Genomic DNA, 13,677 nt, shown 5'->3' on the forward strand with positions numbered 1-13,677 from the left:
AGTTGGATGGTGGTGTTGGTTGCACAACAGTGTGAATGTACCGTGATGCCACTGAGCTCTATTTAAAAATAGTTGGGTGGCACGTTAATTTTGTCACAATTTCAAAAACACATAGACACATATCTCAGATATGGAAAAATAAAATGAGGGGAGCAGGGAGTGTTGTGAGAGGGGTGCAGTTTTAAACAGGGGGGACTGAGGAAATCCCCTCTGAGAGGGAGATATTTGAGAAGGAGGGAGGGTGGGAGCTCTGGGTAGCAGGGATGTCTAAGTTCAGAGGCTCTGAACTGGGAGTGGGCCAGGCCTGTCCGTCTGCCTTTCCCTCACCCCTAAGCACACACTGGAGCAGAGCAAGTGAGAGGAAGGTGAAATCCAAGGAAGAAGAGGAGTGTCAGGGTCCAGTGGGCAAGAGCACAGAACTCGCTGGCCACTACAGGCCCTTGACTTTTACTCTTGTGCAATGGTGAGCCACTCAAGAGTCTTAAGCAGAGGAGTTACAAGAGCTGAGCTATATTTGAACAGAAGCACCATGGCCACGCTGTTGAGGGAAGACCACAGGGACCGAGGCTGGAGGCTGGGGGGCCAGACAGAAGGTTCTAGAATCATCGAGGGACAATGGAGGAGAGGATGAGGGTACTGGCAAGGGGAAAATTCATTGGATTAGGGATCTATTTGAGGGTGAGTCAGCAGGATTTGCTGGAGGATTGGATGTGGGGTGCAAGAGGAAGAGAAGAATCAAGGACTGCTCCCAGGTTTGGGACCTGAGCTAAGGCTGGTTAACATGGTTTATGGGACATATTTGGGTTAATGATTTCATTTCCATCTCACCATCAAGGCCTCACGGAGGTCGAAACTCCAGGGCTCAGGCATGAGAGCTGCCAGGCTTGGGTGAGAATCCTGCTTCTGGTGCTCATTAGCAGCATGGCCTGGGCCAAAGCCCTTGCCATTTTTGAGCCTCAGCGTCTTCATTTTACAGATGGAGACACTGATGCTCAACACATGAGTTATTGTGGGGAGTCCAGCACCAGGTGCCCGGGAACCGGTCAGTAGTGACAACTGTTTCTATTTCACCAGCACACCTGGAATTGGAACTTGGCTCTCTGCGCCCAGTCCCTTACTCTTCCCCCCAAGTCCTCTCTTCCTGCTTTCTGGACAGCGGCTAAGCCAATCCATCACTCTTGGGAATAATATTCCATTTTCAGACGTTTTAACTATACTTGATCTCACTGAAGACAAGTTTTCTTCAACCAATAGACTCTTTCCTAGGAGGTAGAGGGAGTTCTAGAACTGGGGCATAGCTGTGTGTGTGGTTGGTCATAAGGGGTAGGCGGCATTTGGGGTGACTTTTATTTGGTCTTGCCACCTTCCAGGCAGGAGCAACGTGCTCTAGACCCTTCTTCCCTCCTGGCTTAAAGCATTGGGTAGAACTGACCGGACATTTGAACACTTATCAAGCACAGCCTCACTCTGCCTGAAGATTTAGTTCTAACGTAACAGTACAGAGAAACATTTCCTCTCTCTCTTCTCACAGTTTAGTCCCTAGACTAAGAGATGGGAAGAAATGCTGATGCCATCACCCCTCAGGCCACGTGGGCTATAGGTGGATTGGCAGAGGCTAGCAGAAAGAGCACTGGCCAAGAGGTCCCAACCTTTGCATGCTCCCCAGCTGGGAGTCACAGATCACAGCAGCTCTAAGTCTTAGAGTCTTTGCCATAAAACAATATCTGCCGCTGCACCTCATAGAGAATTAGATTAGAGAAAGCAGGTCAAGGTCAGATGTCACAGGTCATGAACTACAACTTTATTTAAAGTTCAAGTGTGTAAACCATACACCCAGTCATCCTCTGCTCTATCTCAAATCACGATCTATGGACTTCCTTCATTAGGATTGTCTGGGGTTGCTCAATAAAATGGTGAATTCTGGGGCCTAGTCTGGCCTAAGCTTCCTCCCTGCCCACCAGCCTCGCAGTTCTTGAACTCAATAAAGCTTAGACCCACTCGGCCAGGAGTTAACTTTGATGGAATAGGAAAAGGGATAAAGGACTTAATTGCACCCAAAGACTCGGCATTCAGATAGGTGCTAACCAAAATATACATCATGGACCTTATTCATCACATTTAAATCTTCCCAATGGGTGGGACATAGAGTTCTGTTAAAAACAGCTGGGTTGGGGCACCTGGGTGGCTCAGGGGTTGAGCATCTGCCTTGGCTCAGGTCGTGATCCCAGGGTCCTGGGATTGAGTCCTGCATCAGGGTCCCCTCATGGAGCCTGCTTCCCCTCTGCCTGTGTCTCTGCCTCTCTCTGTGTGTCTCTTGTGAATAAAGAAATAAAATATTTAAAAAAACAAAAATTAAAATTAAAAAAACAGGTGGTGAGGCCACTCGTCAGGATTTTAAATATGCAATGTGAATAGTTACACTCTTCCCTTCTGAAGGGAAATTTTTAATGTAGAATCTTTTTTTTTTTTTTAAGATGAATTTCCAGTGTTCTTTCCATGTGTTCCTTATGCCCCCAGAACACCCAGCCTTGGCTTTTCTTGGTAATTTGCTAAGTATCACAAAATCAAGGACGCGCCACTCTCATGCCAGCATTTCAGCACTGGGCCCTTCTCCCACAGCCATTCCATCGCTGTGGCCAAATTAGCCATCACACCTGCGCTATTGATCTGGGCAAGCGCCCAGGGGACAGCCTGTCCTGGTTGAGGGCAGGCCCTAAAGTTCTTGCAGCACACTGACTCGGCAGGACCCAGATGCTTCCCCAGGCCAGATGGGCCCTGGGAGTTTCTAAACCCTTGGCCTGCAATCTTTTAACCAGATAATAGGCCCATCAATTCAGCTGCCAGTCCCAAAGTTTTCAGCTGGGCATCTCTCCATCTCCTCAGGAGACAATAAGCTTTGTGGATGCACAGATGCTGCAGAATCCATTTGGAATAAATTGAGCATGTGGCAGAGGAAAAGGGTAGGAAGGCTGCAGAAACGCCCAGCGGCACTTGCTGGGCGGGGGCGGGGGGTAGGGGTTCCTTACTTGTTAGCCACAGCTCCCCGGCTGCTCCGATCCTGTGGTCCTGGGAACTTCTCTCCAAGGACGAGGATGCCACACACATGCACACACTGCTGAGCGTTACAGGCACAGATGCCTGGGGTGACCTTAGGAAGCTATGTCCACTTAGGAGACGCAGAAACCTTGAGAATGGTGCAGAATGGGTGCACGTGTTGAGGTTGTCTAGATATTAGGGACCAGGGACCTCCAACAGCTGGTTTACATTTTTGGTTTTTGGTATTAATACCTTCATAATTGCCCTGGACCCATTTCGGGGGCCCTGACCCATGGCACCTCCCCATCTGGAATGCCATTCTTCTCCCTAAGTTCTACTCACGATCTTCAGGGCTCACCTCCTCCATGCTGTCTTCCTGGGCCACCAGAGAGCTCAGTGACCGCCCCCAACCTCCCTCCTACCCTCCCCCCAGCTCCACAAGGTCCTAACAGCCATCTCCCTCATGTCATTCCGTGCGTGTGACTCTGAACATTCCCAGCTAGATTCCGTGGCAGGCACCATGCCTGGATGTCCTTGGTTATCCCCCTCAGCACCTAGCACGATGTTCAGCCACGACAGGTACTTGCTCAACGCCTGCTGACTCATGAGCAAGGACTAGGACGTGGAAATAATCTTTAAAAATTGAGTTGGACAACATAATAGGCTTTGTGAAAATAAGATACTACCTGAATGACTGATGAGAAACCAACTTTGGCAAAACGAGCACAGTAGGATTATTCCATTATTATGCACCTAAAAGAAGTAGAGCCTAAGAGCAAATGAAAGCCCTTGGTGACATCAGTTTTTGGCAGTCCCCAATGGAAAGTGACCCTGCCAGGCCCTCCTCCCTCATTCAATCCGGGAACGCTTTCCATTAACGCTATTAACCCGACACAGCGGTCAGGGGCATCACGGGCCGGCCAAACACACTTGGTTCCAATTGCTGAATCATCTCCATCTTGTCTGCCCTCACTAATACCTTCAAGAATGAGAAGTAGAGGAAGGGAGAGGAGCACCAGGGACTATTCTGCTTTAGCCAATCCTCAATAGGAAACAGTCTGGCCCATTCCTTCTCTCCCTGCGAACTCTTTCCATTAAAAATATTTCTCCTCCACAGCCATGTTTTCAACTTCTCGTATGATGAGCTCAAATTGAAATTCTCAGCCCTCCACCCTCAACCCTTTTAAGGGCGGAACTCACCCTCTTCAGTGGACAGCTTAATTGCTTGACATCAGCCAAGAGACCCAGGAACATTCTGACCTTCTGAAACCAGACTGGAAGATCAGAGAAGACTTTCCTTGCTGCCCCTTGGACTCAGCATTTTCAAGAGATGCAAAAAGACCCCAGGATTGAAGACAGAAGGCAACAGCAAGAAGGCAGTAGAAGTCGGACATAACCAAAGTTGGCAAATTCAGTCTTCTCTGGAAAATTAGAGCCAAGGGAATTCTATTATTTGGAGAACCTCTTCTCAAGGCAGGAAGCAGGCAGGTTGCAAAGAAGGCTACACTGCCCTCTATTGGGGTCCTGCCGGCATTCAGCCAAGGGCTTTCATTCATGATCTCCACTGTCATTGTGCAACCAATATGGGAGCCGTTAGTATTACCCGAAACACACTACTGAGACCAGACACATCAAGCAATCTGCCCAAGGCCGTGCAGCTAAGACACAGCACAAGCAAGGATGCTAAACCAGGGATAAACAACTTCAAAGTTCATTTTCTTGCCATTTATCTTTATAGATAAGCTTTCCTTCTTGGATTCAGCTTCCTGCTCTGAGTTGGCCAGCACTAAGCTCTACTGTGGTAGTTCTCAGAGCTAGCTACATATTAGATCATCTGGAGACAGGCTCTAGCCGGCCAAGTGCTCGAGCCCCACCTCTAGAAATTCTGATTTTAATTGATGTGGTGTGGATTCTGGTTTAGATCGGTTTTTAAAGTTCCCCAGGTGATTCTAATACATAGCCAGCAGTGAGAATTCCTCCTAGCTGCAGAAGAGAGGTAGGCAGAAACAGGTGGTCCCTCGAAACTAGGTTGCACTATTTAATGGAGAAAAGGTTCGGGGGAGGGGTTCACTAAAGAAAAATCACTCTCGAAAGAGGTAGGCTCAATAATGGAAAGCAGCTATACTTGTGATGTTGAGGTAGGGTGAATAACTGCCCCCCAAAGAGCTCCACATCCGAATCCCTGGATCCTATAAATAGGTTACCTGACATGGAAAAAGGGACTTTGCAGATATAATTAAGTTAAAGATCTTGAGATGGGAAGAGTATCTTGAATTATCGGGGTCACCCTGCGGTAACCACAGGGTCCTATAAGGGGGGAAGGGGAGTCAGTCAAAGAAGATGTGATGACATGATCCAAGCCAAAATCAAGAGTCAGCCCTTAACTGCCTGGGTCACCCAGGCACCCCATATTTTATTCAGTCTCTTTTAAGGAGCTACAAGAGAAAATAGTCTAAAATGAGAGCCAGATACAGTCACTTATTCACTCAGCCAACAATTGTTGAGTACCTATTATGCACCAGGCCCTTTTCTAGGAACCAGGAACCTAACGATAAACAAGATCTGTTCCCTATCCTTGGGAATGTCCAGTCTAGTGATGTAAAGAGACATAGTAGATTTCCATAAGGACAGCAGGATACATACAATTAGGGTAGATAGGGTGTGACGAAGGTATACATAGGAGAAACCTAAATATAGATCTAGGGGAGGGTATACCATGGAGGGCTTCCTGGAGAAAGTGACCTCTAAGATGGCTGAGTGGTTATTTCCCAGAGGAAGGGATAGGGTTATGGAGAGTTTTAGGGGGCACCAGCTCTTCCATAGTTTTGAAGTGAAGAGCAAATAGTGTTTTTAGGGACCTGCAGAGACTCCATACAAGCATAATATGGAGGGCCAGACCCACAAGTGTGAGATGGTGAGAGGTTTGGCTGGAGAGCTGCTTAAGAACCATGATAAGGAGTTAGAATTTTAGATTGAGACAGTGATGAGCTGTTGAAAGACGTTAAGCAGGACAGTTTTGTAATAAGATTTGAACTTTAGAAAGATCATTCTCAGGGGAGCAGTTGAAGAGGGACAAGATAAAAAATCAAAAGACAAACTGGGAGGCTACTGCAATAATTCTCAGGGAAGACCACGGATGTTGGAGCCAAAGTACTGGCAGTGGTGTGATCAGAGGTGGATGGATTTAGAGACATCAAGGCAACAGAGCGGTAGCTGTGTTGTGAGATAAGGGAAGGGGAGAGAAATCTTGCCTTCCATGTTTGTCTTCCAGGAAACACAGGAACCAGCATTTTGGTTTTTAATTTGTCTTAAGATTTTATTTATTTATTCATGAGAGACACAGAGAGAGGCAGAGACACAGGCAGAGGGAGAAGTAGGCTCCCTGGGGGGAGCCTGATGTGGGACTCAATCCCGGGACTCTGAGATCGTGCCCTGAGCTAAGGGTAGTTGCTCAACCACTGAGCCACCCAGGTGCCCCAGAACCAGCAGTTTGAGTGGCAAGTGATGTCTCAACTTTAGACACATTGACCTAAACACGTTGAGGTGTCCCATGGGATCCTCAAATGGTCACGTGCAGTTGGGAGTTAGATGTATGTCCAGAGTTCAGGAGAGTGATTTGGAGTGAAGACATAGATTTGAGAATCATCAGCCCATGAGTGGTCTACTTGAAATGATGGAAGCGAGGAGATCACCTAGAGAGAGTAAAAGCAGGAGTAATGACCTACGGTCAGGCAGAGGAAGATAAGATGGTCAAAAAAGAGAGACTGAGGCTAACCACCCCCAGAGGAGGAAAAGTGGGAGAGCATGGTGACCAGAATCCAGGAGGTGAGTGCTTCAAGGGTGGGACTGGTTCATGGTCCTGAATGCTTCATTGAGGTCATGGGAGACAAGGACACGGACTTGATAAAACGAAGGCCATGACCAACTTTAGCAAGAGCGGTTTTTCAGTAGAGCATTGGGGGTGAAAAAGCCTGAGGGATATGGCAAGAAGCAGGAGATGACAAGTGGAGAGAGCCAATGAGGACTTCTCTCTCGGGATGAGGACGTGACATTCTCACAAGAGCTTTGAGAAGAGCAGAGAGACGAGGCAGTAACTGGACGGAAACAGAAGGCGGACTTTTTTTTTAGCATATGAAAAATGAGAATATTGAGATGCTGTGAGGTGAAAGAAAGGGAGAACAGAAGGGGGGTAAGTACCGTGGAGCTCGATTATTCTCAGATTCCATATCTGTAAATTCTCCTGCTCAGTGGGATTTATTTGTAATTCCAGAAGCAATACTTGCAGGGCTGTCATGGTCATTTCTGGACACGCACATGCTCAGAGCAGCAAAAAGTTTGAGCTTCCCAACGTGCATATTCCCCACTGAGGTTGAGCCAGGCAGTGCTCAGCCTTCTTGCTTCCGCTCTCATACTGTAAATGCTTTCAGACTGCTGTGTTTTTTCACATTTCTGTGCTTTTTTTCTTGCCAATGTCACTGTTTAAAATTGCCCCACACGTGAGGCCAAGGTGGTGTCTAGGGTTCCGAAGTGCAAGAAGGCTGTGATGCGCCTAATGGGGAAAACACGGGTTAGATGTGCTCGGTTCAGGCTTGGATTACGGTGCTGTCACAGTGTGTTCAATGTTAATGAATCACCAGTGTATTTTAACAGTGTATTTCTGTTCCAAGACAAAAACACAGGTAAAACTAGGTAAAAAAAAAAAAAATATATATATATATATATATATATATTGATTGATTGATTGTGTATTGATTATGTCTTGATAAGGCCAAAGGCTCCCAGGAACCTAACCCTGTATCTCCCCTGGAAGGGGTGGTTCAGGATTCAGTAATTCATTGTTCATGGTGACTTCACAGAACACGACTATGGTGAGTAAACAGGAGTGGACTCGACAAGAGAGAAGTCAGAAAGAGTTCTCAGAAATGAACGTAGGGGGGCACACTTTGGGGGAATGGAATGGTCATCTAGAGTCCCCAGGCTTGTCATCCAATCAGTTCACTAGACCAAATAGCCCTTTCAAATAAAAACCCAGGGAGATTGCTGTCAACTGGGCTTTGCTCAGAACAAGCAGTCCTGGGATGTGATGAGGGAAGGATGGGTAGTGGAGGAAGTGGTATCAGTAAGAGGACGACATTGAAACAAAGATGTGGCAAAAGAGGGAGGTCTCATTTAGTTGTGCTCTCTACAAGGTGCAATTTATCAAGCTAAAGGGGTGGGGGGGCTTTTTTGAGGATTTCCTGCCTCTTCTGATGATGCCAAACTTTATTTTGACCTCTACCCCTACTCTAAAACAGTACAGTTTAATCTTTACTTTGTTCGTACCTGGCTTGAGGAGGAAGTTAATTTCAGACCACTGAGACTTGGCATTACACAGTAATCTCCTTTTTATTAACTCATCTCAGCAGTTGAAAGCATTGGAAAACACTATAAAAACATTGCAAACAAAAAACAAAAAAAAAAAACAAAAAACAAAATACAAAAAAACAAAAAAAACAAACCTTTGTGACCAAGCATGTATCCTGTGGGAAACATTTAAGAACTTTTCCTTCCCACTGCCCTCTTCCTATATTAGAAAAATAAAGCTTCTCTGCTCCCAAAGTGAGTTCAAATAAAGGGGAAGCACCACTTTGTTTTAAATGGTGCTGTGCACATTTTGAAGATAGAAGCAGCAGGGCTTCAGACAGGAGGAGACACAAGTCCTCGGATACTGAGCACCCTTGCTAGTCTAGGTGAAGTTACCACGAAGTTCTGATAGTGGGGGAGACTGACACCTGATATATTTGCACGTCGGGTCACAAAAGGTGGGTGCCTTCTGTTGGCAAGCGTAGGGAACCACACTTAGCTGACCCCAGTGAGGTGTGATCTATGATTTACCAGGGAGGCTGGGCCAAAGCTCACTCTTGTTCTATCTGGAGAAAAAAAAATCTTTTAGCAGACTGACAAGGTGAACAAATTCAGCTTATTCTTTAAACCAAATACACTTTCCCTTGGCAGATTATAAATTTAACAGATTGGTGATACTCAAGAACTTTTTGATTTTTTTTTTAAGATTTTATTTATTTATTTGACAGAGAGAGAGCAAGAGAGTGAACATACAAGCAGGGGGAATAGCAGGCAGAGGCAGAGGGAGAAGCAGGTTCCCTGCTGAGCAAGGAGCCTGATGCAGGACCCAATCCCAGGACCCCAGGATCATGACCTGAGCCAAAGGCAGACGCTTAACTGACAGAGCCACCAGGTGCCCTTGATCTTTTTTTTAATGCACAGCCTTTATTTTTTTAGAGTGCTTCTAGGTTTACAGAAAACTTGAGCAGAATGTACCCAGAGTTCCCATATTTTCCTTCTTCCCCTCTGCACACACAATTTCCCCTGTTATTAGCATCTTGCACACCCCTGTGCAGTACATTTGTTACAATTGACTAATAACAAGTTATTATTAACTCTGGTCTATAGTTTACATTGATTTGCTCTTTGTATACAAAATATCCTTTCATTCTGTTTTAGAACCAAGGAAATCATAATAATAAAGCTAACCATCCAAAGAGGTATTTCTAGGTCGTGATGCTCTATTGCACACATCATTAACTCATCCTTACCATCTTGAAAGATAGGCTGAGACTCTTGCATAAGAAAAGGAACTGAGGTTCAGAGTCCAGTGACCTGCCCAGGGCCAAATGGTTCTTGAGTAGGAGAGACAAGATCAGAACCCAGGTCTTCTTACTTCTTTTCCAGTTACTCTAATGCCACTTTTTAAGATGCCACTCTTAGCCTCATTCCTCAAATCCAAGTTTACATGTCTAAGCAGAGGATTCCGATGCACACTGCTAATATTTCCACTGAGAAGCAAAATGTGAGAAAGTAAACAAGATGATACTTCCTCAAATATTTGGCAGGTGAGTGCACGCAAGTGCTAATTCACCTTTTGGGCTTAAGTATTTAGGGTCCATACTTCCTGCTAATTTATGTGTCTGTTTCCTCTGCTCTACAGGAAGCCTTGGGAGAAAAGGAACATGTCTGTCTTGCCCACTGTTGTCTCTTGGTTGCTAATATATTACCTGGATCATAATAATGCCCAAACAGCAGTTAGTAAGCAAATGAATGGAATGGTGGTATATGAGTATATATGGGTGTGTATTATTTATGGATATGTTATACGCATAGAGGGAGAGGGAGGGACTTATTTATTACGATGTGAGGAATTGACCCACGTGATTATGGAGGCCGGGAAGTCCCACGATCTGCTATCTGCAAGCCGGGGACCAGGAAAGCTGGTGGGATAGTTCCAGCTAAAACCTGAAATGCCAGAGAACCAGGGCAACCAATGGTGTAAGTCCCAGACCAAGTCCAAAGGCCTGAGGACCAGGCATGAGGGCGGCAGAAGATGGGTGTCTCAGCCCAGGCAGATGGCAAATTCGCCCCTTCCTCCATCTTTTTGTTCTTTTTTTTTTTTTTTCCATCTTTTTGTTCTATTCAGGCCCTCAGCCGATTGGAAGTTGCCTACCTAATTGGGGGTAAGCAATCTTCTTTACTCAGCCTACTGATTCAAATGCTCATCTTCTCCAGAAACCCCCTTAAGGACACGCCCAGAAATCATTTCACCAGCTATCTGGGCATTCCTTAGCCCGCTCAAGTGGACACACGAGATTAACCGTTTGGATATTGTTATCTGTGAGAAATAGTGACCATACAGAATTGTCTCTGGAATCCCTTTTTGAAATGTTCCCTTTTGCTTTTCTGGTCATTTTCCAACTACTATTTCATGTGACCTTTTCTACTTCTTCTGATATTTTAGTCCTTACGATTTCAACCACATCCTGTAATTACAAGATAACTTGAACTGACACCAAATTTCCCATTCTCTTTTCCTGCTACTTAACAGGGTTCAGATACAATTTACCGTTGCTCTTAAGATAATGTTTATACCTTTGGGCTGCTTCCAGTCCCCAAATCCACATGCATGTGGACATGTCCATGCAAAGAGCTTTTGCCTGGTACCTTCTCCTCAGTTTGAAGGGCAGAGGGAGGTGATAGAAGGAACACCAGGTAAAGAGGAAATCTAAGTTCTAAATCTGAGCTGTGTTTGCAGCTCCTTCATGTAATGGAAACTTGTTTCCTTTTGGCTCCTTAACCACAAGAGGGAGATAATATCACGTATTCTTAAGACAACCCCTGAAATAATTTTCTTTTCCATATAAATGATCACATAAGGGATGTTAATACCCTTGGGTATTTCATTAGTTGTTTATGAGTTTTAGTAAACATTGAATCCAAGGTCCTAAAGCAAAGATTACAAACTGGTAGCTCCAGGGACCATCGTGAGTCAAAGAAGTGTCCTGTTTGTCCAGCGGTGCTGTTTTTTAAATTGTAATTCAGTTACTAAAATGCTTAGACTTTGAGAGACTTCACGTGAAAATTCTGGCTTCCTTTACAAATCTGGGGATTTGGCACTTCTAGGCCCACATCGCTGTTTGGCAACAGTGGCCAGAACTGAGCGATGATTGCCTCCTGGTAAAGACACAAGGGCCTCCCTTTCCCAATACCACCACACACACACACACACACACACACACCTACTGTGTAATCACACCCAGTCTGTGCCCTAGTCCCCACCACTCCTATTTGATTGTACCCAGCATGTTTGACTTCCTTATGTTACTCTCTGGTTTCTGAAGGCATTTCGAATTTGGCAGTTCCTGTTTTAAAGGGTTGTTACCTAGCATGTAGTTGACTCCCCTGGGTAAGCCACCAGCCTGAAGGGATATTACACAGCCTGTAGTTGATCGATCCTATTCACGGAGTTCCAAAGAGAAAACCCCTATTACTTGATAATCCACTAGAACAATACAACCTCTCTCTTCTCTCCAGAAAATTTTCCTCACCATAAATAAACCATTTAGAGCGAGATGGTATCTTACAGCCCATCTGGTCCAACCTACCCTTACGTAATAACATGAGAAAACTAACATACCAGATGGTGAAGATGCCTGCTTAAAGCCCAGAGGCCCAACAGAACTGGAATCAAGAGGCAGAACTAAAATCAGAACCAGCCTCCTGGTGGAAGGCTTTCCAGGCGGCCGCTTCCCTTCCTTTTCCAGGGTGGCCATAGAAAGCAGCTGCTTACTTTCCTTCATGAAAAGCATGCTAAGCTTGGACTCAAAGACAAGAAATGGGTTTTTTCATCTCTGGTTCTAGGCTTTAGATTCTCAGCTTGTTTGCCTGACTTTAATTACCACGAGGATTCTCTTTTGAACCCCGTCCTCATTTCCCAGGGCTGCCATCACCAGGTGGCTTCATACAACAGAAATTCATTCTCTCGCAGTTCTAGGGGCCACCGTTGTGAACTCACCATGTCAACAGGGCAGTGCTCCTTTGAAGTCTCTCGGGGAATCTTTCCTTGCCTCTTCCTCGAGTCTGGTGGCCCCTGGAAATCCTTGCATTCCTTGGCTTGTAGCCACACTGCTATAACCTCTGCCTCCTTCTCTTCTCCATCATCTTTAGGACACCAGTCATTGGTTTTAAGCACGCATGCGTGCAAGCAAGCACACACACACACACACACACACACATACACATACACCATCCCCCACCCGCAAGTCCTTACAACTTCATTTTAAGTAATCAATTGAATCTGCAGGGACCTTAATCCCAAGCCAAGTCACCTGCGGAGGTTCCAGATGCGCCTGAGTTGGTTGGTGGGAGAGGGGGAGTAAGGAAGGGGATGATCCATTCAAGCCACTACAGACCCTCTCCAGATTTTACAAAATTGCAGGCCAATCCACTGAGGCTGATTATGCCATGGCTCCTGCATGCTCTCTCACCACTTCTGTAGGCTGTCACGACACCTGCTGTTAAGCTAACATCTATACAGACCTTTGTTACCTTTCAGGTTCTTTAGGTCTTTACCTGCTGTTCTCATCATGAGCAGAGATAGAGTGCAATGGTCATCACTTGGACTTTAGGGTTGGGTGGGACCTGAGTTCTAGCTATTTGGGCTTTAATGCTCAGCTTGCCTCCTCATGGTTGCAAGACAGCTGTCTCAACTCCAAGACCACTCCAGTCCATTTAGACTTTTCTCAGATCCTACTGGCCAAGATGGAATCACCCAACAATGTCCTAGCTCGGGATTCTGAAACTTTTCTGTCTCAGGACACCTTTTACACTATTAAAAAGTATTGAAGACCCTAAAAAGCTTTCATTTTTGTGTTAAATTTACTGATACTTACCATAGGAGAAATTAAAACATTTTAAAACATTTAAAAATGACAAGAGTAAACTCATTACTGGTGAAAACAAGTCTTTTTATGAAAAATAACTATAATTTCCAAAGAAAAATTTAGTGGGAAGAGTGGTATCATTTTCCATTTTGGAAACCTCTTTGAAGTCTACCTTAAGAAAATTAATAGAAGGAAGCTATATTCTCCTATGTACTTCTGCACTTAGCCTCTTGTGATATGTTCTTTTAGTTGAAGAATGTATGGGAAACCCAGGGCATACAGATATATAGTTTAGAAAGGGAAAAGTATGTTGACAGCTTTTTCAGATAATTGTGAATATCCTTCTTTGATATTGCACCAAAACTTGACAAGTAGTAGTTTCTTAAAAGTTAGTTGCCACGTGGAATCCAAAAACATACCAAGGAATTTT

At 45.2% G+C, this 13,677-nt stretch overlaps 1 long non-coding RNA gene across 2 annotated transcripts; it reads left to right on the top strand.

Annotated features, from left to right (window-relative positions):
- Positions 1–583: 583 nt before the first annotated feature.
- Positions 584–10,153, top strand: LOC118350770 (uncharacterized). Of its 2 annotated transcripts, none has more exons than XR_004805236.2 (3): positions 584–678; positions 9,766–9,926; positions 10,022–10,153. It is a non-coding gene; the product is annotated as an uncharacterized LOC118350770 (long non-coding RNA). The 2 variants fall into 2 exon arrangements; XR_004805235.2 differs by having other exon boundaries at positions 667–752.
- Positions 10,154–13,677: the final 3,524 nt, after the last annotated feature.

This window comes from Canis lupus, chromosome 15, assembly GCF_003254725.2.
Source record: "Canis lupus dingo isolate Sandy chromosome 15, ASM325472v2, whole genome shotgun sequence".
Lineage (NCBI taxonomy): Eukaryota > Metazoa > Chordata > Mammalia > Carnivora > Canidae > Canis > Canis lupus.